The sequence below is a fragment of the Cetorhinus maximus genome, chromosome 15, assembly GCF_964194155.1.
Source record: "Cetorhinus maximus chromosome 15, sCetMax3.hap1.1, whole genome shotgun sequence".
Lineage (NCBI taxonomy): Eukaryota > Metazoa > Chordata > Chondrichthyes > Lamniformes > Cetorhinidae > Cetorhinus > Cetorhinus maximus.
In genome coordinates this window covers 96641460-96667384 of record NC_135893.1, presented here as the reverse complement: position 1 = coordinate 96667384, position 25925 = coordinate 96641460, and positions in this window count along the sequence as shown.

Genomic DNA, 25925 nt, shown 5'->3' with positions numbered 1-25925 from the left:
CTATCTTGGCAATGGGGCCGGCCAGGTAGAGAGTGCCACGTGCGGGCTTTTGATCCCAACCAGCCCGCACTGTTTAAAGGCATCCCTGAAAAATCAGGCAGCCCGGGAATGGGGTCAGGAATCCCAGAATTAGGACCCGCTTGCCAGCCCACCATTTTTAAAGGACTCCCAAATCATCCCGACTCAGTGAAAATCCCCCTTAGATTTTGCATGACCTCAGGAGACCCCAAAGCACTTTACAGCCAATGAAGTACTTTTGTAGTCACTTGTGTAATATAGGAAAAGTAGTAGCCAATTTGTACACAGCAAGCCCCCACTAACAACACTGAGATAATCTGATGTTGGTCGAGGGATAACTATTGGCCGGGACACTAGGGAGAACTCCCCTGCTCTCCCATTAAACAGTGGCACTTCCAGATCCACCAGTGAGGAAAGACATCTCATCCAATAGACATCACCTACAGGAGTGTCGTACTCCCTCAGTACTCAACTGAATTGTCAGTCTAGGCTTTTTGCTCAAGTCTTTGGAGTGAGAATTGAACCCATGACCTTCTGCCTCATGAGGGGAGCGTTCCATTAACTGCGTTACAGCTGACAAAATAGCCAGCAGAAAAAAATATAGCTGGTTTGAATGAGATTTTGTCACTCATTGCTTTCACTCTTCACTTCACTGAGATACATCTGCTTGTGTGAATTAGCAGAAGATCGAAAGAATTATAAAACAAATCAAAAAGCGAGGAAGCATCGACAATCAAAAGTAGTGCGTAGAATTCCTTCGGTCGAACTAGCTGTTGCTTATTGAGGTCTTTCCATCAAAAATCCAAACACATCATTCTTGGATTTTCAATCAGTTACAATTTGATTCGGTTACTCTCACGTTAAAAGATATAGGCCCTGAAATTGCCTGTTCTCCAAAGGGAGAAGCACCTAGCGTGAGGTTGATCGTGATGGTCGATCTCCCATCTTAGTTACCTTGGGAAATCAAAACAGCTCATAGTATTGACCACTTCGCACTCAGATAATGCTGGTCAGTCCAGATTCCCAGTATGCAAGTCTGTGGCAATTGTTTACTACTGCAGCATCTGTACTATGTTAAATTGAATCCTACCGCACAGATTTCCTTGATATAAGCCAATGTTCTAACAAATATTCGCACAAGTGAAAGCTTTATCACGGGCAGAATTTTCCACTCGGTGTGCGGGCACACGCCCGACACTCTCAAGCATGAAATAGTGCGCAATGACGTTGGGCGAGCGTCCTGACATCACCTCGTGCAATACTTTGTTCAGCGGGCGCGCGCAAGAGTCAGCAGCGGGCCCCGCTGACAACTAAAAGCCTTTCAAGGCCACTGAGGCATCAATTAACGGGGATTTTTCGCTGCCCATCCAACCTTACGGTTGGCAGGCGGGCGAATCGGCCAGGCGGCTTTTGCATTTTTCAGGAAACTTCATCCAAAAGGCGGGATGAGGTTTCCATAATTAAATATAAAAAAGATAAAAATCGACGCACGGAATTTTTAGAACGGTAACTCACTCTGACGCGTGGACATTTTTTTTTTTCTTTGGGTGTTGAGTTCTGTCTTTAACGATTTTAAAACCGTCAGCTCCCTGAGCTCCCTGTCTTCGGGGAGCTTTCCTTCAGCGCTCGCTGCCCCCCCCCACTTCCCACCTCCCCCGCCCCCACCCCACCACCCCGGCAGCGCTGAGCCTTTCAGCGTGTAATCGCGGTCAGGGGGCCGATCGCGGGCGGCAACCCGTTCCTCAGCTGCTCCCGGGCCCGCCGATCACTGCCCCCGCCCCCCACCCACCCGAACGTTCTACCCCTCTAATAATTTGTCAAAAATTGGAATGAAGTAATGAGCGATTTTTTTTTTTCTTTTTTCCATGTTCCACGGGCTGAACATGGAAGACCCACGACCAATATTTTCGGAGCCTGATTACAACAGATCGAAAATTCCACTCAAGCTTTGGGGTCAAGTGCGTTTCGGATATTCCCGGCAGGGTATTATTCAAAAGGGAGTGTAAGTAATGTTTGCCGGCTAACCCCTGCAATTTCTGTGTTGTGAACGTGTCAAAGAGCTTGAGAGTGGAGGACAGGTGAAGAAACATGAAAATCCTGGCACTGCCAAGGTACCCAGCGAGCTTGACAGCTTCCCTTTGTGGTGGAACTGTCAGTGTCTGCTTCGCTGAATGCCCTTCATAAACCCCCATCCAATGTGACAACTGGCTCCCTGCATGACTGGGAATTCTGCCCAGACGCACATCCGTGCTTGACTTTACTGCCATCTCGACGTGGCTCATCAACTCTTCAGATTCAGGTCTGTCTGCCTGAGTCACCCCTGACTAATCAGAAATCGTTATAATTAATTATGCGCGTGGAAAATGATGAAAAATGGAGACAATTGTCAGAAAGAAGGTAAGGTAATTAAAGGGATAATGATTTTGTAATTGATTAATCAATATTTCGATTATGAGTTCCAGACCTGTGATGCACTCTTTTTTTTCCTATTTAATTATTACTTACATCCCCTTTAAAGATCCCCGTCTCCTCCTCCCCGTCTCAGTCTGTGTGACAGTAATATAGGTGCTGATTTATGCACTCCCTCTCAGTAAATTGGCACTGAAATCATTTGTATGAGCAGCCCCGTGCCATTTGGATGTAAATGAAAGCTGCTATACTTTTATCTGTGTTGATTGAAAACCGAGGAAACGAGTTCCGAGCTATTGCTCCCATCTTTGTGGCTCTGCTCAGTTTCTGAGGGGAAGCAATCATTTAGCTCGGCAGCCTCTGACGGCATCATCTGCTCTGGATCGATAGAAAATGACAGGACGCGGAATGGGATTCGATGTGGTCATCCAAATTCCTAAATGTGTTGCACTCGAAATAATTGTCCCACTGGCTCCCATGGACTTGGAGCTCCGGGTTGTCGTTATAAAGGTGCCAGCCCTCAGGGGGAATATTTGCCAGTGTGAGCAGTTGACCGAGAGGGTGCATTTTCTGGATCCTCTTCCAGCCTCAATCCCACATATTCACCCATATTCTATTCCCTGGCACTGCTTCTCAAGTCAGTTCTCGATTATTGGGTTTATTGACCTAACTGTGTGTTATGCATACACACCATAAAGAAATAAACGAAGGACTTGCATTTATATAAAGAGAGAAAGCCTTGCATTTATGTGGCATCTTCCACCACCACCAAGTGTCCCAAAGCATTACGCTAATGGTCTTTTTGAAGGGTAGCCACTGGTTGTAATGTAGGAAATGCAGCAACCAACTTGTGCACAGCAAGCTCCCACAACAGCAATTGGATTTTGACCAGGCAATCTGTTTTTGTGATGTGGATCGGGGGATAAATATTGGCCTCACCACCAGAGATAAATCCTCTTGTTTAGAATAGTGCCATAGTATCTTTCACATCAACCAGAGAGGGCAGGCACGGCCTCAATTTAACTCATCATCCAAAATACATAATCTAGGATGGCACAGCATCTCACTGGCGTGTTGGCCTTGATTTTTGTGTTCAACTCCTGGAGCAGGACTTGAGCTCAGAACCACATGGCTCAACTGGGGGAGCGCTACCAACTGAGTCACAGCCTACATTGTTAGTGGCCTTCACAACTGTAATATATTCCATTGTTCTTTACAGTATTGCAAATATGTGGATCATGCGTTTTAATATATAAGTTTTAGTTTTAGGAATTCAAGTTTAACTGTAGAAAATTGTGATAAATACAATTAAAGCAAGCTTGGAGTCTATTACACTTAAAAAAAATTGGGAGCATATTGCCTTAAGGTGTTAACGGCTAGAAAGGCAAGATCCTAAAGCAGCAGGTCGGCTTCCTTAGCTGAAGAACTGGAGATGTGATGTCTGCAATATTTGCAAGAAATGCAGTCTAGGGCAAAGTTTTTGTTTTGGGACTTAGATTTAAATTAATTCAAAAACATTTAATAAAACCCTGAAAGGTCATAAAAAAACATTTACTTCATCAGATCCAAAGAGAAACTGTAAATGAGGGATAATTAATCCAAAGGCTGGTTTGAGGACAGCCCAGTGCAGACTATGTCACCATGGCAGTGGAAGCTTAAGGATGCTCTCTGGTTCCAATTTATCTGGGTGTTTACTGGAAAAAATTAGTTGCAGTTTGGACCTCATGTGGTGTATAGTTCACTGAAAGAAGATAACCAAAGTAATTGACAGGTAGGTAGACCTGCACTCTAAGTAGAGTAAAGAACTAACATCATCATTGAGTGTGTGGAATGCAGGTGAGGCTTAATCTCAGTTTGAATTTTGTGAGAGAAACAGAAGCTGGAAGATTGCCCAGTTTGAAACTAGTAGGAGATTTTACAGTGGTCTTCACAGAGTCTTGTGTCAAAAACAAAAACAACAAGCAGGTTACTTAGAAAGTTTTGAAGAAGTAACTAGAACCAGAGACTGAGGCATCCACAATTAAGAGACAGTAAATGAAAGATTTTACGTCTAAGAATAGCTGGAGCTGAGGAGAATTCTCCAGAGGATCTTGGTATACTTATGGGTGGTCCCTAAATAAGTAAATAACTTTAAGATTGATGTGTCTTATAAGATAATTCTTGGGGGAAATTAGAAGTAAACTTGAGTGCATAACATACATAGTTATAAACCATATTATTAAGTTAATAGTGCTTGGTTTGTTTAATTCTTTTATATATAATAAAGTTTGATTTGTTTTGAAAAAATGAAATGCTGTGGCATAGTTCTATCGGTTAACATGAGGTTTCGGCTTTCTGTTTAAACATTAATGGTCCTTAAGGCCAGATCGTACCAACAGCCAATCATGTACATTTCGAAGTGTAGTCGCTGTTGCACAGCAGGGAAACTCAGAAGCCAACATGCGCACAGCAAGATCCCACAAGCAATAATGAAAGGAATGACAAATTAAATAGTTTTGCTAGTGGTGTTACCTGAGGGGTAAATGTTGACGATGGCTCCCTTGTTCTTCATCGAATAGTGACAAAGGCCAGAATTTTCCAGACCCCTTGGTGCCGGGTGTCATGGCGATGGTCTGCAAAGTAAGGCCTGACTGGAATTCTGCCCCCACGCCAGATTTCCCCTTATGCCGGTGAGAAAACGCACCGACCCAGAACACGTCTGGACAATTATGACATGCAGAAGTCAGGATTAGGCTCTTGCTCAGATGCAGACAGGTGAGGAGCAGATGATGCTGAAGCCCGACAGCTACTGGGCCCTGGAGGAACACATGCACTGCATGCTGGGTAGATTTTCATGGACATGGCTCCACCGCGAAGCAGCTCTCAGAAGGTGGGAGGTCTCCGTTGGTGCTTTGGATCTGCTTTGGAACATCATGGTCTTGGTCATGGGTTGCTATGGATGATCAGCGTGGGGGGGCGGGGAAGCAAGGTCCAACTGTGAGTGGGAGAGGAAGGTGTACCGGTGAGGGTGGGGGTGGGAGTGGGGGTGGGAGAGGAAAGTCTAGGTTTGGGTGGGAGAGGGGAAGGTGTATCGGGGGTGGGGTTGAGGTTGGGAAGTGGGGAAAAGAAGGTGTCAGGGGAGTGAGGTTGGGAGGGGGACACAAAAGGGTCAGGGGGGGTTGAGGTTGCGAGGGGGGGAGTGTGTAATATGGGAGAATGCAGCAAGTGGGGAGGTAGATGTAATGGAGGAGGAATGTGTAAGGGAAGGAGATTGGAGGGGAAAGGAGTTGAGATGGGGTAAGAGGTTTGGAGGGAGAAAGGAGTTTGGAGGGGGTATGGAGTTTGGAGGGGGTAAGGGGTTTGGAGGGGGTAAGGAGTTTGGAGAGGGGAAAGAGTTTCGAGGGGTGGAGGAGTCTGGGGGGGAAGGAGTCTTGGGTGGGGAGGAAGGAGTAAGGGTGGAGGAAGGAGTAATGATGGAGGAGGGAGTGAGGGTGGAGGAGGGAGTAAGTGCAGGGGGGTGGAGGGGGGGTGAAGTTCAGGTGAATGTGCGAGGGAGGGGTCGTTGGAGTCAATGGCTGCTCCCTGGGGAGTGAACTGAGGATGGGTGTGGTAGGAGGGAATGGTGAGTATGAGAGAGGGCAGAGTGAGCCGGTAGGGTGAGAGGGTGCGGGTACAACAGTAGCGGTAGAAGGGACGGCGAGGGTGGTTGGTGGGGGCTCGGAGGCAGATAAGGCCCTTGGGGGTGGGAAGGAGGAGGTCGGAGAGGCCAGTGTGGATGGGGGTGGGATTCTCGGCTTGGAAGGGACCGTACACATCCACCTGGATATCCTGGAAAGAAAAGGGTTCTGGTTGGTAGCTGACGTTCGGGAGGTGGGAGGTGAAGCCAGAGGTGGGGTCAGCAGTGATGGGGTTTGGGGGATGCATTCCCCTGCCTCACGTGCCACTCTGTTGAGGGCTTCCGACAGCACTGTGCGATGTTTCCCTGCCTTCCGCTGACTCTCCACAATGAATTGAAAGATCAAACCCAGAGGCCCATAATCTGGCTCGGGCCTCACCGACGCCTCTTTCTCAGCAGCTCTCCGAGTGCCGGGGAGCTCGGCTGAACCTGCCTCTTCCTGCTGCTGACACGTGTCCGTGTGGTGACCACCAGATTGTGAACCCGAGCCTGCTCTAGATCTAGGTCCCACCGAGGTGAGTGTCTCTGTGTTGGTGGAGGGTGTGGGTAAGCGCTGTGACAGGTCTTCCAGGCTGCTTATTTCCACTTCTTCAATGGAGGAGGTGTCCTCTTGACTGGAGGTGAGTATGTGGGTGGAGCTGAGAGACTGTCTGGTTGAGGGTGTCGGTCGCTTGGCAGAGCTCCCTGTGAACCAAAGTAGAGGCAATTAGTGTATGGCAGCAGAGTCAAAAGCAGGAGAGAGAGCACTCACAGTTGCGCTGAGAGAGGGATGATGTGGTGCAGAATCCTCACGAGGGTGTTCGACACTGGCATCACCGTCACCGCAGGCAAGGCCCACGTCCTCACTGGTCAGTGCGATGGCACGTTCCTCAAAATGAGTGAGGGGCCTATTTGTGGGTCACTCCATCCCCGGTCTGGGAGCTCTCCCTGCTGATGTGAGCCGGCTTCTCCTGCATGAAAACAGATGGAGAGAGTGTGAACAGGACACATGGCACTGAGTGGAATGTTTGTGTGGTGAGCGGAGACATGGACAGGATGAGGACATGAGCTCGAGAGGGTATGAGCCTGATGGAGATGCGAGGGAGTGTGTGTGAGAGTTAGTGGTGTTGTCCCTTGAGGTGTGAGATCCCTGTGGATGTGTGATGAGTTTGGGAGTGTGTGAGTTGAGAGTGCTGAGGTGGTTGACTTACCCTGGTGGAATGGATGAGATCATTCATCCTCCTCCTGCACTGGATGGCTGACCTCCTCTGTGCTCCATTGGTGCTGACTGCCACTGCCACCACTCCCTAGGCCGGATTGGTGACTCTCTGGTGGACCACCTGCAGCCAGAGCGGGGGTAGGGGAACCTCAGGGCAGCCTTCCTCCGTGTCCAGCAGGCTCCCCAGAGAGGCATCACTAAATCTGGGGGCTGCCGTCTTCTTTGCTTTCAGCACCATCTGCCTGATGTCCTGGAGCAGTCCTATTCCTGGTCTGTAGATATGAAGCAGGCTGCGCCCTGGTGCGCTTTAAATATGGCGCCGGGAGCGAGGAAGTGCTGAGGTCACGGCATGGCGGGAGAGTTCAAGCCCACCTGCCAGTGACCCGGGGCGGTTCCTGTGAACGCGTTATTAATGAGGCCGGACACACTGGGAATGGGACAATACAGTGCAAAAAGCCGCTATTGCAGCCAATGGGTAAAACGTCCTTTCCCCCAACCCACTGCCGCACTTGGTGGAAATTTGGGACAATTCCGCCCATAGAATGTTTTATGTTTACCTGAGGGCAGAGATAAGACTCATGTCTCATGCAAAAGACTGAAGCTTTGCTTCCCAGTTTGTACTGACTGAGGTGACCTTATTGAGGGTGATGGTAGAGGAGCTACGGTTAGCTTGGCTACACTTGGATAGGATAAGAAAACCTGCAAACCTTGCAGCAGTACCTTGCACTGAGCCTCCTAATGCATATTGAGTGAGGACAGCATTGGATTCAGCTGTGATGCTATATGTGGCCCAAGAACCTACTGATTTTTTCCACCATAGCTGCAATGAATACTTAGGCAAAACCCCAGATTGTGACTGATGTTTGTGGAATCTTAGGCCAGCAAAAAGACAAAACCTTCCAAAGGGAATTTGGAAGAATACATTGAATTAACATGAATCTACAGCACAGAAACAGGCCGTTCAGTCCAGCTGGTCTGTGTTGGTATTTATGCTCCACATACACCTCCTCCATCTCCTCTTCATCCAACTCTATCAGTATATCCATCTATTCCTTTCTCCCTCATGAACTTAGCAAGTTTCCCTCAAAAGCATCTGTACCAATCACCTCAACTGCTGCTTGTGGTCGCAAGTTCCACATTCTAACCACTCTTTGAGTAAAATATTTTCTCCTGAATTCCTTATTAACGACTATCTTATATTTACGACCTTAGTTTTGGACTCCTCCAAAAACAGAAACATCTTCCCTACATCCACCCTGTCAAAACCTTTCCATTTTCTAAAAGACCCCGATCAGGTCACTTCTCAGCCCACTCTCCTTCAGAGAAAAGAGCCCCAGCCTGTTCAGCCTAGAATAGGATAGATAAAAATGGGATGTCAAGTTTGAGGGTAGAAAGCTAGGCTCTCTGATACTATATACAGCACTCTGTTCTTGTCACCCTATCACTGGAACTGAAATTAATGTGCGCCACACTTGGTAAAGTTCTACACAAACACATTTAGTTTTACTATGCTGCCCTATTTTCAGTTATTGCATCAATTCCATCTTCGTGCTATTTAACGTGAAGATGTTAAGAGGTATAAATATGGAATTAAACACAAAAATGACTGCTCTGAAACTACGTCCAACTAGCACTCTGGAAGCATAAAAGACAACGGTGTGGATTGACTGAGGCAGACTGTACAAATTTCTGTTAATACTCACGTTCAAAATTCAGTTGAATTTCTTACCATATATATTCTAAACCTGATCATGTTTCTGTATTACACTCAAACGGTCAACAGACATTGTCCATTCTTATAGTTATTTCAAAACATTATTCTATTTTAAATTTAAACAACTTGTGCAATACAATAACCATGAGGGGGTCACGGGAGATATGTTTGTCACGGTAAAATATAATGAAGAGAATGGCTGGAACACCGATGAGCCTTTTCTCCTTTTACCCTGCATTCTTATTTGAAGTTACATTCATTGAGTGATCTGCCACTGCAATTAAAGGCTCATAGTGGAGAGGCAGACCCACATAGCCTTTGTATTGGTTTGGCTCTGTTAGTCAAACTCTTACCTTCAAACCAGAAGTTGATGGGCCTCTACCCATACTCCAAGAATACAGTACAGGGCATCACTGAGGATTGCTGCATTGTTATAGGTACCATCCTTCAGAGACGACATGAAAACAAATCCCCTTATTGTAGCAAGATATCTTTAAGGGATTGAAGCATATCACTGGAAAGAAAGCGTGTCATGCGATCCAGTTAGTTATGCTTTCCACAGAGGACACAAACACAGCTCTACAGCTCTGAGGTCTTCAAGCTTTATATCCATGTATATCTGCTCACATGTGCCTAGGCTACATAACTGAACCCACAATGTGTTTACCCAATCTCTTTCGAGTGACTGGTGCCTTTATGTCATAAAAACACAGCACAAGCTGCATATTTTGGTGGCCCAGGTGGACTTTCAAGATCCCAGGCACAATTCAAAGAAAAGTATGGTCAATGTCCATCTTCAGGCAAGGCTGATAAAAATGGATCTATGAGTAGACAGGAAGAGATTGAAATGGTATGGTCATCTGTTATGGAGAGAGAGAGAGGGGGGAAATGTGGGGAGGTGAGTGATGAAGCTGGGAAAGCCAAGAAGAAGAAGGGGAAGGCTAAAGACCAGATGGAAAGATACAGTGCTGAGAGGGTTGAACGCAGTAGAATTGGAAGAGGAATGGGCGACTGTCATGAGGGCTGGGATTTCGTTGGGCCAATGGGGGTCTCACCTCAGGTCAGGCCCCTTCAGTTCCATGGGGGAGGCGCGACTGAATCACGTGACTTTAGGCACTTAATTGGCCACCGTCGGGCCTTACCCACAATTGAGGTCCCCAGCGGCTGAAATCCCACTGGTCAGGAGCTGCCGACCAATCAGAGACCAGCAGCTCATCATTGTCGCCAGCGCCAGTGGGAGCGGCAGGTTTTTTTTCAGTTAATTTATGGGATGTGGGCTTCGCCGACTAGGCCAGCATTTATTGCCCATCCCTGACTCCTCTTGGTGGTGAGCTGCTTCCCTGAACTGCTGCAGTCCCTGTGGTGTAGATACATCCACAGTGCTCTTAGGAAGGGAGGTCCAGGATTTTGACTGAGCAGAAGTCAGGATGGTGAGTGGCTTGGAGGGGAACTTCCAGATGGTGGCGTTCCCAAGTGTCAGCTGCCCTCATCCTTCTAATAGCAGCCGTCGTGGGTTTAGAAGGTGCGGTCTAAAGGGCAGCTGGTGGCACCGGACCCACCTGTGGCCCAAGAACCACAGAGGCAGTTCAGCCCACAGGTGAGAGAAGGTGGGGTGGGAGTCGCGGGGTGATGGTTGTGGAAGATGGGCAGGGAGACAGCGTTCAGGGGCCACTGCCCTGCCTGATGCTAGGTCCCACATTTGGGCACAGCATGCCTGATAGTGAGGGATATCACCCACCCGTTCCCCTCGCCACCCCACCGGGAGTTCAAACTCGCCCGGTTTTGCTGGTCAATGTTCCGAAGGTGCGGGGGACCAGCGTGGCCTCCATTTAATCCCTGAACCACCACTAAACTGTGGTAGGCTCAGAGACAATGGGCGTCGATTGGCTCATTAATGAGCCTAATTGGCATCCTGTCACCGGCGGGCGTGAGTCCTGTTTCTGGCCCTGCTACTCTTCTTAATCGGGGGAGTTGTCCCACCTTTGGGAGACTGGCGTGGGGCCTCTCTCACAACGGGCTGCATAAAATCCAGTCTCGTGGGGTGGGGTGGGGGGGGGGGGGGTGCGACATAGCGGTATTGTCACTGGACTAGTATTCCATAAACCCAGAGTGATGCTCTGGGGATCTGGGTTCAGATCCCACTATGGCAGATGGTGGAATCTGAATTCAATAAAATCTGGAATTAAAAGACTGATGATGACCAAGAAATCATTGCCGATTGGGGTAGAAACCCATCTGGTTCACTAATGTCCTTAAGGGAAGGGAATCTGTGTCCTTACCTGGCCTGGCCTACGTGTGACTCCAGACCCACAGCAATGTGGTTGACCCTTAAATGCCCTCTGAACAAGGGAAATCAGGGATGGGCAATAAATGCTGGACTAGCCAGCGACACCCACATCCCATAAATGAATTTTAAAAAGTTGGAGAAGGGTGATTAACCAGCACCGTGGTAACCCCAAGTAAAATGGGAGAAGGTAGAAGATGAGTTACTCATTTCATTGCTATTAGCAGTATCTTGCTGTGTTCAAAATGGCTACCGCATTTGTTTACATAATAAGTTGCTGGATTTCAACAGCAACTTGCATTAATATAGTGCTTTTAGTATAAAAGAGACATAATATGCTGTGAGGCTGCATCTTGGCAGAGGTGTTGGTCAGCCCAGCTATAGTGTTCTCAGGAGTCAGTTCCCAAAGATAATTACAGATCAGGATGGTCATTCAGCTCATGAGCTCATCGTGCTATGGGAAGCTGTGAGTGATCTCTCCATCACCATAGCTGTCCCTTGAATGACTTGAGTTTCTGCTTCCACTCCACAGTTACACTATTGTTATGACCTCTGTAGAGACCAATAATGTTTAAAACGATAACAGAAACAGAAATACCTGGAAAAGCTCAGCAGGTCTGGCAGCATCGACGGAGAAGAGCACAGTTGACGTTTCGAGTCCTCATGACCCTTCAACAGAACTCAGAACGCAAAGCCGGAGACTCTCCAATTCAGTGGGCCTGGCTTTATTTGGTGCTTTGCTTGCCAAATGTAGCTTCACCCACAGAGCAGCCACATCAAGACAGCAGTGTTCACTTCACCCAATTTGCACACAACCCAATTTAATCTGAGTGCCATTAGCCAACTCAGCAATAGCCATGCTGTCAAGCTTGTCCTGCAGAAGTCTGATGATCTGTGCGGCTTACTTACCTGAATCCAATTCATCTTCCATACATTATACATCAAAGAAAGATGGGTATGAAAGCCCCTGTGAAGAGAACTTTGATTATCTAAACAGACTGCACCTCGGTGTCAAACCTGAAATCCGCACAACGTGCTCTTCATCAGTGGGGCTATAGCCACTGGCTTCAGTGAACACGACTTTATGAATGATTCACTAGAGCAGCCTGGGCTTCAGTCAGTAATTCCCTGCTGTGTGACAGTCTGAACCTTCTTTGTAGCATGTGCTAAACACTATTGGAGAACATGTCAGTGAAACTCATGGACATTGGTCAACTCTTAATCAGGCCACAGTAACTGCTGGACGTAGATAGCTATTGAATTCAAGTGACGCATTTTACATGTAAACACAAGGATGAGTTTAAGAAGTGACCATGTCTATTATGTGAGGAATGTGGATTAAGACAGGTTTAATGGGTCACTTTTTTATCACCAGCTCTGGCTTCGTTAGGTGAGTCTATTTGATTATTTTTCCTCTCCTTTCTAATGCCTTCGCTTCTACAGCTGTTGCCTTTGACTGGAATGTGATTCCAAAGATGTTGATCCTTCCTGGGATCTAATTTCAAAAATTCTAACTCCTATTGGGACCTGCTTCCAAAAGATGCTGACTCGTTCAGCGATCTCCCAGGCTACTTCCTTTATAGAGAAATACTTTGTTGGAGAAGAAAAGATGACAAACACAGAGATGTTTCTGGAAGTGTCCAGTTCCTGTATTCCATGAGAGAGGCAGTAGATTATCTTGCAGTAGGCAGTGTGCCATATGGCCTGGATGGGAAGGTATTGGTTTGAATTGTGTGATCAGCTGCAAATAAATTACCCTCATCATTCATTGCACTTCCACTTGCCCATATTCTTTCAATGAGCTTTTACCCAGTAATTTACCGTGATTGGGAATCTAAAGTAGTGGATCTGTGGCATGTGTGAATAGAGCGTGTGGCACTGTACCTCCTCAATCAATCAGATTGAAGAAACCTGACTGAGTCTCTCAGAGTCTGAATCAAGTAGCGTGAGTTAGAATATTTCATTCAACGTAAAATCATGTTCAGAAAGTGAAACAAAGAGAGGGAAAATGGTGAGATTGAGAGAAATAGAAGAGACAGAAAGAAAAAGTAAAACAAAAATGTCTTCGGAAAAAATCTGCAACAATAAGTAAAACCTGAAGGAATATGACTTCACACTTTTAAAAATAAATTTTCAGTGCCGGAGAGGTTGTTTGTCAGCCTTAGACTTGACGTGCCCTTACAAATATCACACACTGGAATGGACAAGCCTTACTTTTTTTTTGGTGTGTTTAATCGGGCTCAAGAGGGAAAGTACCACAACTTCACAGCGTTGTAGCTAGGTGAATGCCAAATTTCTCAGCAAGGTACCGGTGTACGAAGATGAAAAGCAGGACAGCTAGGACAGGAGCTTCCTGACTTGTGCATTGACCCACGGATTCTGGATGTTGCTGCCTGATTTACTCTTTATTAGCTGATAGCCCCACCATTATTCTTACAGCAAAACCTGGGTCAATGAGAGAAAGGATCCATCCAAATTAGGTAGTTGGTGGAGTTTGTAATCTCGATTTCTTGGTATCAAACTTTGCTCGGGTACTTGGTAGATATTTTAAAAGAAGCTCTAAAAGCGAATTCTCTTTGACCTTTAGTATGCAAACGTGAATCACTCTTACAGGAGTGGAAGAACTTATCTTCATCCAGTGGCAATAGTGTCAGCTTAACTCTCTGGAGATGGCTAGAATGGAGAAAACAGTCATAAGAAACATAAGAAATGGGAACAGGAGTAGACCATTCGGCCCCTCGAACCTGCTCCGCCAATCAATAAGATCATGGCTGACCTGACCTCGGGTGTCTGCCTGCATGGAGTTTGCACGTTCTCCCTGTGACGGCGTGGGTTTCTGCTGGGTACACCGGTTTCTTCCCATTGTCCAAAAGACGTGCTAGCTGGATGGGTTGGCTGTGGTTAAATTGCGCCCCCCCCCCAAGTGTGTGTGTGCCCTGTGTGTGCGCGCGTGTGTGAGCGTGTGCCCTGTGATGGACTGGTGTTCCGTCCTGGGTGTACCCTGCCTAGCGCCCGTTGCCTGTCGGGACAGGCTCCGGCTCCCCGGGACCCTGAATTGAGTGAAGCAGTTCTGGAAAAGCAAGTGAGGAATGAGTGATGTGGGTAGGCAGAAAGGTTTGGAGCTTCAGGCCAACAAAGATATTAACAGAATTGCCGCAAGTGGACAAAACAAAAGCTAATGGGGATCATGGATGCTATCGGCAGGGGGCACAGAATATAGATTATGAAGCAGTCCTCCGTACACCAGACAGGGCAGAGATAGTGACGTGTCTGGGCTCCAGCCTGGCAGATGGTTACAGAGGGATGTCTGCCAGCGACAGTCCGAGTGAATGGGATAGAGAGGAGAACCAATAGCGTCTACACTGAAGAGGATACTCTGCAAATCATCGTAATATGAACACAAGTCGAATACCAGCCCACTCCCTGGCAGTGAAAAGGATAATGAGTGTCTGTTAAGCTATTAGTCTATTTGTGGACTGGTACACAATGCAGCTCCCTCTCCCTTTCCATGGTGAGCATGTGACGTTTGTAGTATAAATGTACAGGAACTGACACTGAGACACTGGATTTTAGGCTCCCCACCTCCGCCTGTCTCCTTCCTGCCCACCCCCTATCTCTCTCCCATATTACAGGGGGCGGGGGAGGTGTCAGGCCGTGTCCCACCCCATCCCCCCCCTCCCAATTAATGGCCACTTAAGAGCCCCATTCCTTCTCCATCAGTATAATGCGTGCAGCAGGGGAAGGTAAAGACAAGGTGGGCAGAGTGGCAGCATTCACTTCACAAGGCTGCTGTCGGGCAGGACAGGAGATACCTCCTTTAGGGGGTCCCTTCTGCTACTCGATTCGGGCACTGCTGGGGCCGCAGAGCTGCTGGCCAATCAGATTAGCCAGGAGCTCTCTAGCGGGACGGGGCGGGTCAGGGGGAGCAGGGGCGGGTGGAAACTCCACCCTGACTCAACCCGGCTGAGGGCAGCCTTAACTTCGGGTGGGTGGGCCGACCACAGACCTTTCAGTCAGGGAATAGGCCCCCCCTACCCCACCCACCCCAGATAAAATTCACTCCACGGGAACCAGATGCAAATGAAGCATCACCTGTACCTGATGCATCGGTTAGGTCTAGTTTTAAATAGGAAAAAGAAACTGTGTAAAACACAGTTAAAGAAAGATACTATCGCATTGATAAGAGATGCAAGTTTAATCAGCTAAAAGCAAAACACTGCGGACGCTGGAAATCTGAAACGGAAACAGAAAATGCTGGAAAACCTCAGTAGGCCTGACAGCATCTGTGGAGAGAGAGACAGAGTTAACGTTTCGAGTCTGTATGACTCTTCTTCAGAGCTGTGCTTAATTGGCTTGGGCTTCATTGACTTACAAGGGGGTGGGTGATGAACAATCGCCGAAATGTGTTGCATGTGGGTTTGTGTTTCTCTGCTGAATATCATGATCTTCACCTGCTAATGAACCAGAGTTTGATCTGACAGAATAAACCGATGGACTATTACTGAAGGTGTTACCTGTAGTACAACTGCAGTAACAAATGTCCCATTTTCCCAAATGCTGGATTGATCTCAAACTGCATTTGTCCGTTTCTGCTGTTTATTATTCTTGACTATCCTGCACCATAATCTCCACAATAACTTGCACTGATGCAACATGCATTCATGTATTTTGTTCATGGGATGTGGATGTCCATCCCCAATTGCCCTTGTTCATAGGGCACTGCTGTGTGCCTGGAGTCACATGTAGAGCAGATTTCCTTTTTACAACAATCGGCAATGGTTTCATGGCCGTCATCAGGCTTTTAATTCCAGATTTTTATCGAATTCAAGTTCCCCCATCGAACCTGGGTCCTCAGGGCACTACCCTGGGTTTCTGGAATACTAGTCCAGTGATAATATCACTTCGCCACTGCCTCTCCATGAGGGTCAAATAAACAAAAAAAAAAAATGATGCTGAGTCAAGGAAACCTGATCATGGAAATGGGATTTGAAGTGGGAATGGAGGATGGAGAAGGAGGAGATCCAGGGGCCGAGAGGTTTAGGGAAGAGATTCCCGAGCTAAGAGCATAGGTGACGGGACAGTCACCAGTGGTGGAGCAATGAGTGAGGAATACGCAAGAGACCAAAACCAGAGGAGCACAGAGCTGGGGAAGAAATATGAAACAGCTAAAACAGAAAAAAAATGCAATGCAGCTTTTAGTGCGGAGACAGGGGGAGGAGCAAGGCCGTGAAGGGATTGAAGGAATTTAAAATTGAGAACACTGGGGGAACGGAAGCCATTGTAGATCAACAAGGAGAAAGGTGATGAGCAAGTGTGACTTGATCCAAAATAGGATATGGGCAGTAGAGTGTTCCAGGATGGGGGATAGGAAGCCAACTAGGAAAGCATTAGATAGTCAAGTCTGCAGGTGATGGGGTATGGATGTGGGTATCAGTGCCAGATGGACTGGGGTAGGGGCAACATTACCATCTTAACAGGCGGTCTTTGTGATGGGGAGGATTTGGGGTTAAAGTTCATTTTGGGTTTAGGACACCGAAGCTCTGAGCAGTCTGGTTCAGATCGAGACAGAGGGAGGGATGGCGTCGTTGGGCACAGCTTCAGATTTTATGGAAGAGACAAAGGAGAAAGGGGTCTGTTCTTCCCCAAGCTTTTGCAGCAGGAAATTGCGGCTCAACGAGGGCAGTCGGACAGCACAGAGGAACCTGTGGGGTGTGGGGGGTGGTCGCTGAGGGAAGTAGATGGGCCAAGGTAAGTGCTGGAGAAGCAGTGATCATCAGTGTACGCGTGGGAGATGACCACACGTCAGCGGATGAGGACTGCCAACAAGCGGTAGGCACCTTACATCTGTGTTGTGGACACTTCCTGTCAACCTTTCCCATGACCAATTCCTAAACCCACATTAGCAATAGAAACTTCTGATCGTTGTGCTTTAAATTTCCTACATTACAACAGCGACCACACTTCAAAGATTCTCAATTCACTGTAAAGCACTTTCAGAAGTCCTCGTGTTTCTGTAAAGTTCTCTCTTTTATCTGAATGACACTCCCCTAGTCAGTGGCAGCTCAGTAAAAACGTGTGACAGTGGAGTAATTCAGCTTTATCTCTCCCAGCAACTCAGGCTCCTTAGCGGGAGAGAACACCACGCTCCGACCAACTCCTCTTTCTGAACTCCTGGAGAGCTTCCTTATTTAACTATAAGGAATAATATTCAATCAATGTAATATGTAAAAATAAGGACAGGATGTGAGACTTTAAAATGGGGACTAGGTTACATCTATGCCCACCCTGGACTAATCCACCGCTGCCCTCTGACCCTGCTCCACCTGAAGATGACACTTTGATTTTGGGGCCCCGCTGGGGTTGTGAATGGGGGTGGACGGGGCACCAGGAAGCTGGCACTGGCCTGTGTCTCGATTTCCAGACCCCGTTGCTGGCACCGCCCCATGTGCCGAGGCAGATTCGGTGGGGCTGGCAGAGCTACCAGCCCCACCCCACCCACACCACATGCTGGGCAGCTGATGAGGTTGGAGCCTATTGGCCTCCAGCTTCCCGCATTGGCAGGGGAGAGTCTGGGTGCCTGGTGGCAGGGGGAGGGGCATCAGGCCAGGGGGAGGGGCAGCAGGCCAGGGGGCGGGGCAGCAGGCCGGGGGGGAGGGGCAGCAGGCCAGGGGGAGGGGCAGCAGGCCAGGGGGAGGGGAAGCAGGCCGGGGGGAGGGGCAGCAGGCCAGGGGGAGGGGCAGCAGGCCAGGGGGAGGGGCAGCAGACCAGGGGGAGGGGCAACCAGCGCTCCAGGCAGGCCTGGAGGCCTAAAGCCTGGGTGTAGGTGCAGCTAAAGACCACTCTATTGAGCACACCCCCTCCCCCCAACCCCTCCCCCCACCCCATCCCCCCACCTGCACCACCCCTCAACCCACCCCCCACCACCCCCATTCCCCCACACCAGCCCCCACACTACCCCCTCGACCCCCCCGAACCCGGTAGCCTGGCTGAAAGGGCCAGTTTTGAATTGCAGTTGAAGTGAAGCTGGCGAGAGGATTCCTCCAGGTTAAAACGCTCTCTCAGTGCCGCACATTTTACCGCGTCTGATTGGCTCCCCAGCTTTGAAAGCTCTCCCGCTGTCCTTACTCGGACAGGGAACCTGCCTCCACGCCAAATCAGGGGGCATCTCCGTGGGAATCCCGAAGAGTCATCGTTTCACACCCCACCCCCACGCCCCACGGGGGACAGGTTCAAGACCCGGAAACAGAGCTGATTCCTGTTCCCTGCAAACGGGATAACAATGATTCCAACTCTTTGCAGCGTTGGATGGCACTCCACCTAGTGGACGCACTGGCATTGCGGTCCCTCACCAAACTGACACCATCCCGTGTGCACTCAACTGAACCCCCAGAACGAATGGCTCTGCGACACATCGGAAATTGAGGGCTGTGCGATAGACTGAAACTGAGAGAGAAGCTGTAATTGACTGGTTAACCATCGCAGCCTGTGCCAAGGGCCCGCTGTCCTTTCGAACAGACCATAGTCACCCAGGGCCGGATTCTTGTCGGCAGAACCGGGTTGATCTAAAGAGAGGGCGAGGGCGTCTTGCGTCAGGTGGTCCCAGCTCTGTTCCCGACCCTGCTGATCTTCTCAGGGCTGAGAAGGGTCATGAGGACTTGAAACGTCAACTGTGCTGTCCTCCGCCGATGCTGCCAGACCTTCTGAGTTTTTCCAGGTATTTCTGCTCCTTGAGACCTGCCCTTTCTAAGCTCCCAAAAGGTTTGGGGAGTGCAGGTAGCAGTTGGGTGATGTGCAAAGCTGAACAGCTCCAGCCTGTTGGGAACAGGGTGGGCAGCAGGATATCAGCTTCATTTGTTTGAAGAAAAGTGCACGTTTTGAAGAAAATCCATTCCACAGCAATGAAACTTTAATAACATTTCTCCAGCCACCCCAGGGCCCAGCTCTCCTCCTCCTGCCCTGACCAATTGGAAGATTCAGATGCTTTTATTATTTCAAACAACGCAGAAGACGAGTTTGCAGAATTTCTCAAAATTGTTATGGCGCTGAAAGGAGGCCATTCGGCCTGTCATGTCTGTGCTGGCTCTCTGACTGAGCAGTGCACCTGGTGCTATTCCCCAGTCTCCTCCCCGTGGTCCTGCGCGTCCTGAATCTGCCTCCCCCACACTCTCAGGCAGCGCCATTACAGGTAGTAACCACTCGCTCTGTGAAAAAGTTTCTCCTCATGTCGCCGTTGTTAGCTTAAAAATCGGGCCAGAACTCGGCTCCGCTTCCCTGATGTTCCTCCTCCATTTCCACCACCCCCCCACCCAGGGTCATTAATTGTCCGCCACTCTCCCACCCCCCCTCACCAATTAACCCTTTGCTTCCACCAGAATCTAAAGCTTTGAGCGTCTCCTGTCAGGGGTGAGATTGTGACCCAGGAACGAATCGGCCTCCTCCTCAATCCCACTTCCTCAACCCAAATCCATCCCCTGGTGTTCAATATGTGAACGGCAAATAACGTGAATATCAACATTTCTTTTCACACAATACGTTGTAAATCTCGGTAAGAATACTTTATCATTTTAAGTTCACTCTCGAGGAGAGGGTGGGGAACTGCCGGCCTGGGGGCTGGATCCAGTCCATTGAACTTTTACATCCGGCCCATGGGGAGATTTCCAAACCCGGCCCTGCCCCTGCCCTGCGTGCTGCACTCTGAGCCAGCCGCTGCCAACGCTCTGATGCCTCGGCCTCAGCCACAGTCACTAGAGGCCGATCAGGTGGTGAAGTGTGATTAACCCAGAGCGGGGATGAAAGGGAGCAGAGCAACCTGGGGCAGAGTGGGAAAGGAGAGGGAGAGAGAGAGACAGGCAGAATGGGAAAGGAGAGAGAGAGAGACAGGCAGAATGGGAAAGGAGAGAGAGAGAGACAGGCAGAATGAGAAAGGAGAGAGAGAGAGGGACAGGCAGAATGGGAAAGGAGAGAGAGAGACAGACGGACAGGATGGGAAAGGAGAGAGAGAGAGACAGGCAGAATGAGAAAGGAGAGAGAGAGAGACAGACAGAATGGGAAATGAGAGAGAGAGACATACAGAGTGGGAAAGGAGAGGGAGACAGGCAGAATGGGAAATGAGAGAGAGAGAGAGACAGAATGGGAAAGGAGAGAGAGAGAGGCAGAATGGGAGAGAGAGACGGAGTGGGAAAGGACAGAGAGAGAGAGAGAGAGACAGGTAGAGTGGGAAAGGAGAGAGAGAGAGAGAGACAGAATGGGAAAGGAGAGAGAGAGACAGGCAGAATGGGAAATGAGAGAGAGAGAGAGAGAGAGAGACAGAATGGGAAAGGAGAGAGAGAGACAGACAGGCAGAATGGGAAAGGAGAGAGAGAGAGAGAGAAAGACAGGCAGAATGGGAAAGGAGAGAGACAGACAGGCAGAATGGGAAAGGAGAGAGAGAGAGAGAAAGACAGGCAGAATGGGAAAGGAGAGAGAGAGAGAGAAAGACAGGCAGAATGGGAAAGGAGAGAGAGAGACAGACAGGCAGAATGAGAAAGGAGAGAGAGAGAGAGAGACAGGCAGAATGGGAAAGGAGAGAGAGAGACACACAGGCAGAATGAGAAAGGAGAGAGAAAGAGACAGACAGGCAGAGTGGGAAAGGAGAGAGAGAGACACAGGCAGAATGAGAAAGGAGAGAGAGAGAGAGACAGGCAGAATGAGAAAGGAGAGAGAGAGACAGACAGGCAGAATGGGAAAGGAGAGAGAGAGACAGGCAGAATGGGAAAGGAGAGAGAGAGAGACAGGCAGAATGAGAAAGGAGAGAGAGAGAGGGACAGGCAGAATGGGAAAGGAGAGAGAGAGACAGACGGACAGGATGGGAAAGGAGAGAGAGAGAGACAGGCAGAATGAGAAAGGAGAGAGAGAGAGACAGACAGAATGGGAAATGAGAGAGAGAGACATACAGAGTGGGAAAGGAGAGGGAGACAGGCAGAATGGGAAATGAGAGAGAGAGAGAGACAGAATGGGAAAGGAGAGAGAGAGAGGCAGAATGGGAGAGAGAGACGGAGTGGGAAAGGACAGAGAGAGAGAGAGAGAGAGACAGGTAGAGTGGGAAAGGAGAGAGAGAGAGAGAGACAGAATGGGAAAGGAGAGAGAGAGACAGGCAGAATGGGAAATGAGAGAGAGAGAGAGAGAGAGAGACAGAATGGGAAAGGAGAGAGAGAGACAGACAGGCAGAATGGGAAAGGAGAGAGAGAGAGAGAGAAAGACAGGCAGAATGGGAAAGGAGAGAGACAGACAGGCAGAATGGGAAAGGAGAGAGAGAGAGAGAAAGACAGGCAGAATGGGAAAGGAGAGAGAGAGAGAGAAAGACAGGCAGAATGGGAAAGGAGAGAGAGAGACAGACAGGCAGAATGAGAAAGGAGAGAGAGAGAGAGAGACAGGCAGAATGGGAAAGGAGAGAGAGAGACACACAGGCAGAATGAGAAAGGAGAGAGAAAGAGACAGACAGGCAGAGTGGGAAAGGAGAGAGAGAGACACAGGCAGAATGAGAAAGGAGAGAGAGAGAGAGACAGGCAGAATGAGAAAGGAGAGAGAGAGACAGACAGGCAGAATGGGAAAGGAGAGAGAGAGACACAGGCAGAATGAGAAAGGAGAGAGAGAGAGAGACAGGCAGAATGAGAAAGGAGAGAGAGAGAGAGACAGGCAGAATGGGAAAGGAGAGAGAGAGAGACACAGGCAGAATGAGAAAGGAGAGAGAGAGAGAGACAGGCAGAATGAGAAAGGAGAGAGAGAGACAGACAGGCAGAGTGGGAAAGGTGAGAGAGAGAGACACAGGCAGAATGAGAAAGGAGAGAGAGAGACAGACAGGCAGAATGGGAAAGGAGAGAGAGAGAGAGAGACAGACAGGCAGAATGAGAAAGGAGAGAGACAGACAGGCAGAGTGGGAAAGGAGAGAGAGAGAGACACAGGCAGAGTGGGAAAGGAGAGAGAGAGAGACAGACAGAATGAGAAAGGAGAGAGAGAGACAGACAGGCAGAGTGGGAAAGGAGAGAGAGAGACTGGCAGAGTGGGAAAGGAGAGAGAGAGACAGACAGGCAGAGTGGGAAAGGAGAGAGAGAGAGACAGAGAGAGAAATGGGAAAGGAGAGCAAGCAAAACATTGAGCTGAATTTCTGGAGTGCTGTGAATGAGCTGAGCTACTCATTAAGGAAAAGCAAACTCAGCCATCGCATTAGAGCCGTGGGGAAGTTGAATGTTTCTGTATTCCCTCTTAGAGAAAAAATTCAGTTGGTTTTTATGTGTGTGTGGCCTGTGACTGATTTTGTCTACGTGTGAGTGCCCCTTGACATGATAAAGGTTCCCCACCCCCGACCTAGGATTTGAAAATGACGGTCTTGAATATAATTATGCAGCGTGTTCAGTATAAATTTAAATTCAGTAGAGTTGAGTGATTCACTGCTGTGTGTCAGTAATGCGGTTGTACAAAAGAAGCTCTGCTTTCGCCTAATTATGCCTAACTTGTTTTCGGCTACGAAGCTAAATCCATTCTCTGTAATTCCTTGCTCCTTAAATATTTTATTACCTGTCCCTTGCACACGAGCATCCTGTTTCTCATGGGAACATAGAAGGACACAGTTTAACTGAGACATGATAACAACTCCTTGCTAAAGATACCAAGAGCAGCAAACGCACTGGGCTGAATTTTTACCTGGCTGGCACAGGCAGGACTGGAGGTGGGGGGACCCAGAATATCCCACTGATTTGCTGGTATGGTCCTGCCTCTGGACAATTCTCCAGGAGGCTAGGTTGGGGGGCCAAATAATTATTTTCCTGCAAACCATGGTAGCCACAATCCAACCGCATTGGCTGGAATTTTCCAGTTGGCAGTTGGGCTCCTGTAATGGCTGAAACACAGACAGTGAAAAGAGGTGGTGTCCACTCACCAGACCATTGGGTGCCAGTGCACTGTTCTGCTATTTAAGCATCCCACCCCCGCACCTGAAGACAACTTACAAACATCTGCAGGTCAGCCAGCTGTGACCATTTTGAAGTTGCAAGATTTTTAAAGTGCTGAGAGGATGCCTCCATCTTGAAGCGTCATCTCTCTCTGTTGCCTTCATTGGCAGGCTGCAGCTCCTTCAGTGCTGGTTGGGGAGGAGGGGGTGTGGTGGGGGGACTTCTATTTGTCCTCCAGCTTCCAGAGCCCCACCCACCGTCCTTCCTCGGCCTTACTCTGGCCATTAACCCCGGCCTTTCAATCAAAAATTGTGTCACACCCGCTCTGCGGGGTCTGGATCCGGAAATTATCCAGACATTGGGGTCCCGACACCAGTAAATAAAAACTCAAGTGTAACATGTGCGCTGGCTGAGAGCTCAAGTTATTGAACACACGGTTTGATAGTGCTCTTCTCTTGCCCCTGATTCAGCCTTGAACATATTGGCACTGTCACAGCTCAATGCAACGGGACTTCACAACTGCAAAAAGAATTCTCACTGAAAATGGGCTAACGAGGAAACACTCTGATTGTTTCCAAAAATTGTTCCCTGGGAGGATAACGTAAACATTAATTAAAGATATCATGGAACTGTAGAATGATACAGCACAAAAGGAGGCCATTCAGCCCATCCTCCCTGTGCTGGCCCTTTGTGAGGGCTCTTTCCCTATAGCGCTGTAAAATTTTATCCAGCTCTCTTTTGAACGTTACTATTAAGTCAGCTTCCAACACGTTCGGGCAGTGCATTACAGATCACAACATAAAAAACATTTCCCCATCGCCACCCCTGATTCTTTTGCCGATCATCTCGAGCATCTCAATCCTCTGGTTGCTGACCCTTCTATCACTGGAAAGAGTTTCTCCTCATTTACTCTGTTAAAACCATCTGCTCTGTGGCCTGAAGCCTATAACCGCCCAATTTTTACTCACAGGTATAGAACGTTTCCCTTGGTATATTGACTGGAATAAACCAATAATAACTCAGAACAGTGCAGTGGCACAATATGAATCGATTTTTATTCCGTTCTGATGATCCTCTTGGCTAAGAGAGTCTGCATGCGTTTGCAATAAGGGGCCATGTTCCCAAAGTAAGCTCACCTGTAATTGTATCATATGCTGTATCATTTTGTCAGAATGAGGCAGGTCCGATAGGCTGGATTTAACATGGAGAAGGCCTCCCCACGCCCCAGCATAAATGCCGGGGGGCTAGCCTGCCTCCGCTTAGTCAGCTCGCCCCGTTTTAATTTTTCATGCCATGGCCCTTTAATTAGTGTGAGGATGTCTTGCCTCACGGAGCTGCTGGTCAATCGGAGGCTGGTGGCTTTTCACACTGGCAGCGCCAGGCAGGAGCAGTGGTCACCGCTGGTACTGCAGGTAGGCCAAGGAGGAGGTGCTCCGCAATGGATCCGGACAGTCAGGTAAGTCCGAGATCTCACTGGGGTCAGGCCGATAGGCCCCAGTGAGGTGGGGTGGGGTGGGGCGGGGTGGGGCATGGTCGGAGGTATGTTGGAGAGGGGGGGTGGGTGGGGGTGGTGGGGAGAGTGGATGGCAAAACTGTGGGAGGGGGGGCCCTTCATTGATGAGGCCATTCATTGGGGCATGAATTGCCAACTTAAGGGCCTCAATTGGGCTATGGATGGGTGACCCACCCAATGCCTCCCCAGCCACCTGTAAAATCATGGAGGGGTTGGGGTAGGGGGTATGCCGCCAATGGCACGGCGCCCGCCTGTCTTCCTGCCCACAAGTGGCCCATAAAACTCAAATTATGTTGTAATGGGGAATCTTGAGCAAATGAAATGGAGTTTGCTGGGTTTTGGACTTCTTCATCTTTGGAACTTGCCAATCATTTGAATTTCCAGCTCAGAGTTATGGTTTCAGGGTGTAAAATTCAGTTGTGTAGTGCTGCATCCAGGAGGCCTTGAAGGTCTTCATCAGGGATGGATTGGATCCTTCACCTGTCCTGCTGCCCTCTGAGCACAGGTGGCAGTCTCATGGCCATAATGCTGTTCAAATATCGTCGAGGCGTTGGTGAGAAATGAAATGAAATAATCCCGGAGGGAAGAGAAAGAGAAAAGCAGTGTTTGTGACCTACCTGCCGATGGATGGGGATAAGCAGCATTTGGAAAGTGTAGTAATTATGGTTTTATCTAAGGTGTAATATACATTTAAGAGTAATGCTGTTAAGGAAGACCACATGATCTTTAGTGCCCAATAGGAGAGTAGCGCGGGTTACCTCTATAGTTAGTAATCAGTAGTTAGTAGTAGTGTAGAGATAGAGTTTGGTGTGAAAGCACATGTTTAGTAGCTGCTGAGTACCTATGTAAATAAACTAAAAGTTTCCACCTAAGAAGTGTCTGCTGATCAACTCTATCAATAGTACCAACTCAGACACCACTCATAACAAACTGGCGACGAGGATAAAGCAAGTTTAACAGAAGAAGTCAAGTAAAACGAAACGGGCTCTGTACCTTGCACAGTAATTGTAACTAGAAGTTCAGTTCGAATCGACAAAGTAATTCCCTCCCAGAATGCTGCAACTCAGAATTGATCCTTTTGATCCAGCATCAGGTGATTGGTCTCATTACATTGAACGTCTCACTTTCTTTTTCCAAGGGAACGAGATTACAGGGGAAGAGAAGAGGCGGGCGATCCTCTTAAGTACATGTGGGAATAAAACCTACG